The sequence below is a fragment of the Triticum aestivum genome, chromosome 7D, assembly GCF_018294505.1.
Source record: "Triticum aestivum cultivar Chinese Spring chromosome 7D, IWGSC CS RefSeq v2.1, whole genome shotgun sequence".
NCBI lineage: Eukaryota > Viridiplantae > Streptophyta > Magnoliopsida > Poales > Poaceae > Triticum > Triticum aestivum.
The window spans coordinates 509,402,827-509,407,246 of NC_057814.1; the positions used below are offsets into that span (position 1 = coordinate 509,402,827).

At 45.6% G+C, this 4,420-nt stretch overlaps 1 long non-coding RNA gene across 1 annotated transcript; it reads left to right on the forward strand.

Moving 5' to 3' along the window:
- The first annotated feature begins 1,677 nt into the window (after nt 1-1,677).
- LOC123169316 (uncharacterized) lies at nt 1,678-3,975 on the forward strand. Its single transcript, XR_006484749.1, has 2 exons — nt 1,678-2,010; nt 2,134-3,975. It is a non-coding gene; the product is annotated as an uncharacterized lncRNA (long non-coding RNA).
- Nucleotides 3,976-4,420: the final 445 nt, after the last annotated feature.

Sequence of the window (4,420 nt, forward strand, 5' to 3'; positions counted from 1 at the left end):
TATGCCCACCGCGGCCAAAAAACTAAATGACTCGAAGGCCACGGTGGAGATTAACCGGTGTAATCCTCGGCTGAAATTATGCCCACTGCGGCCAAAAAACTAAATGACCGGAAGGCCCACACACATTGGAAAGTGGAAGCCGGCCCACTATCCTTTCACGTTTTTTGCAGGTCAATGTTTTCACATTTTTTTCTGTTCAATGCTTCCACGTTTCATGGCCGATGCTAGGCGTAGGTCGGCTGATGCCAGGAAATTTTAAGCCGCCTAGTTGACCGTTAGATCAGGCGCACCGCAGCCATCCGTTGTGCCAGCTAGACCACATGCATCACTGAGCAGAATTGACCCTGTCGTCTCTCCAGCCCAACGCCCATCCACTCCAGCCCAACGCCCATCCACTCCACTGCTCATCGCCGGAGCTCCAACGACCGCCAAGACGCTTCATTGCAACCTCGCCGGAGCGCTTCATTGCAACCTCGCCGGAGCTCCAACGGCAACCACGGCGATTCATTGCAACCTCGCCGGAGCTCCAACGACCGCCACGACGCTTCATTGCAACCTCGCCGGAGCTCCAACGGCAACCACGGCGATTCATTGCAACCCCGCCGGAGCTCCAACAACTGCCAGGACGCTTCATTGCAACCTCGCCGGAGCTCCAACGACCGCCACGACGCTTCATTGCAACCTCGCCGGAGCTCCAATGACCACCGCGACGCTTCACTGCAGCTTCAACGACGCTTCATTGCTACCTCGGCGGAGCTTCAACAACCGCCGCGGCGCTCCACTGCAGCTCCGGGGCGCTTCATTGCAGCCCTGCCAGCGCTTCAATGCAGCACCGACGACCCGCCAACACCGGCGCCTCGTGGTGCATGCCGTTGCCGTTGGAGTCGGGCATGCCGAAGGGGTGCGCGGCAGCGGAGTCGTGGCAGAAGGCGTAGGGGTCGGGCGAGGCCGGGAAGCCGTCATCGCCGCCCCCGGAGACCTGGACGTCGGCCGCCGGGGCCCCGCCATCCGCGAAGCTAAGGAAGGGGTCGTCGTGGAAGGGCGCGGCCGCCGGGGCCCCGCCGTCCGCGAAGCTGAGGAAGGGGTCGTCGTGGAAGGGCGCGGCCGCTGGGGCCCCGCCGTCCGCGAAGCTGAGGAAGGGGTCGTCGTGGAAGGGCGCGGCCGCCGGGGAGGAGGTCGGCGAGTCGAAGGCCGTCGCCATGGACGCTGGGTCGGGATCTGGGGTGGGGGTGGTGATATGGAGGGTGATGTCGCGTGGGGGAGGGGAATGGTGGAGGAAGATGACGACTTGGTCCAGGAAAAGGATAAGGTTGAGGGGCGGTGCATCGTTTCGACCGAACACGTGTCGATCTATCGAGGCGAGAAATCAGCCGGCTTAAACAAAGCGTTTTCCTAAAATAAAAGCCGAAGGATATATAATACTAAATAAAAAATCATGATTTAAATAAATTCTATCTCATCTAAAACTCCTGATCTCTTTTCTCTGTTAAAACAAATGGAAGAATAAAAAAGCTTCCATCTCACAATCTATCTACGGCTCCACGGCCACTTGCCAAACTGAATCAAAGTCGTATCCATACAATCGTTGATTTACTTGCGGTCAATATGCCATATAGGAGCCCCGCAAAAAAAAAAAGCCATATAGGAGAGGTCTCCATCGCGGCCGGTATGGCCTCCGTTTATCCCGGCTCGCTATTCCCATATAGGAGGGATCTCCATCGCGATCTGTACGCTCTTGGCCGAAGTCTCTCCATGTGATGTTACCCATCGTCGCAGCCGGAACATGATCGCTATTCTTTTGGCCGACCTCTCAGGAAATCGATGTATGTTGATTCATGTTTCGCGGACGCAGGATGAAGAAGCCTTTGCCTCCCTATCTCTCCTCTTGGTCATGGACACAAGGCAGATTAAGTCGTACTCTCCTCTCCTTCAAGCACGAGAGAGAGGGTTGGATCCTTCTTGGTGACAACATAGGCTTCTCCACCCCCAACTCTCGGTCTATCCTCTTAGGTAAGGAAGACGTCCAACCTTCTGATATTGCCTAACCACTATGGAGTATGGAGTATAGATGCATCCAGTCGGGGTTTGTTTGTTTCCTTAATTTGGTTTGCACTGTAATGGTTGTCTCGGCAGTGAACCCCCAAAAGCATCAGATATATAGCTTCAGGGAGACGAATTGATCTTCAGGTCAGGAGAAACTATGGATTTTATGAACGTGTTGGTTTTCAGCCACTACGTCGGCCCTGGCATCCTATTCCCCATGCCTCCTGATTTGGCCACGGCCACTAACAGGTATAATCTCATATATGTCAGCTTGATCGCACTAGGATAGGAGCTTGGCTTTTCATGCAATTTAATTTAGTTTGTTTCCTCTATTGAGATGTTGTTGTCTGGATTGAGGTCGGCTGAACATGCCTTTGCCGCTCCCACTACGATTTGTTGGAGCTCCTCACATGTGTTTGCGTTAGAGAAGAATTTATGTGCAGACTAACCTCTTTAGAGGGAATTTTTTGTTCATCCCTGCTGTAATTAGGTCTATCAGAACTAATAGTTTTCTGTATAACAAATTGTGCGCTTCAACCAATTTGCTCAGACAGCAAGCTGCCGGAGATAGCCTATTTCAATTACAGCTGAGAGATAACGTGTCTGAAAGTAAATGCTATGTTATTTGCATTGAAGCAGATATGCGGGTTTCTTTTGTTTGCAGGGAGAAGCAGACAGACCTTAGGTGGAGTACTCTTAGCTTTTTTTCATGTTATATAACAGCCTATTGAACAGTAGCTACATCCGTACGTAGTTGTTTTCTTATCATGGAGTTTAAGCTCTTATATAAGTGCTCTACATGTAGAGATGGCCTAATCAGATGTATATAGTTGTACTATTACAGTGCAATACATGATACAATAGTCGATATTCTGCAAGACACTTGCAGTAAATATCTAGCACCCTGCACAGCGAACCACGGGTCGTTTATCTCTGCTGTTCCAGTGGTGAAAATTGGAGCATATACTCTTGAGTTAATCAAATCATTCATAGATATGAGAGATAAACAATACAAAGAGAACTCAATTTGATGTGATTTTGGTTCAGATCTAGATATAGTAACAATATATTGGTAAATGCACCTGAAATTCGGAACTAAAATTATGCGTACTATGAAAGAAAATCATGTTTCTTGATATATATATATTGTACACACGGTTAATGCTATAGCAGTAAATGAAGTATAACAGCGGAATTGCACTATATTAGTAAAAGCTTATTAATTATTTACAAACTTGATTTCTCTTTTTGTTGAAGCTCTTGCTTAACAACTTTTTGTAGAAGTGTTACTTATGCTTTGTATAACAAAACTGCATCTTCCTGCAGCCAAACAGTGTAGCAAGACTGCATATGTACCTCTTTTATTTACACTAAAATTTGTCAACAAGGTGGATAAACCTAATTCCAATTTCAATTCTCTCTGAAGATGGCTACCCGCTTTCACTAATTACCTTTTCCTTTGACCTGCCAAAAATGCTTAAGTACGCTTTAAAATTAATTTTCAGTGTTTATGCATCATCAGCGTCATATACCATACCAAAAAGCATGCCGAGAGAATTTTTAGTTCAGTTGTTACAAACAATAGTTGGACTATTCTGAAATTTTGTTAAATTAGCCGGCAACTTGGCTAGACTTGAACTACTTATAGTTTAGCTTTGATTGCATACTTTAGTGATAGCAGACGGTCTTTCTCATTACAAATTATTATTTGTTCCTGTTGTACATATCCACCTGGAAGATATTTAATGCAAGAGGCAGGAGTTTTAAGTTGGATAGGTATTGCTCTTTCCCCATTTTACCTCTTTTCTTTTTCGTCGGCTTTCTTGAAAGATAACAAGTTGATGTAGTCTCTAGACATTGTACGGTGATCATATTTCTCTTTATATTCCTTGGTCTGCTAAAATTTGACTGATATGATATATATTCCTAACAGGAACTCTTAGCATTTTTTAAAAAGCAAACATTGTGTGTTTACACCATGTAATATAAATGCCTAAAACCACAAAACCAGAATATAAATATGACATCAATGTAATGGCAAGTACTGAAATATAATACATATCAAATATACATTACAAATCATCAATTTGTTCTAAGTGAGTCAAAACTAATATAGAAAAAAATTCTTAAATAAACATCTATCAATTTCCTTGATGACTATGTACAATGATCTCTCCATGACACCTTACACCCATCTCCTGTGCAACAGTGTGGAAACAACTTAGAAACGAAAGGGGAGTAATAATAGGTTAATTGTATTGTTTGTTTTAAATTGTACAAAGTTAGCATCCCAATATGCTAGCCCGTGCGAATGCACGGGTTGGCGACTAGTAAAAATAATCACGGATAGGTCCCTGGCCGAAAAATAAAATAGGAA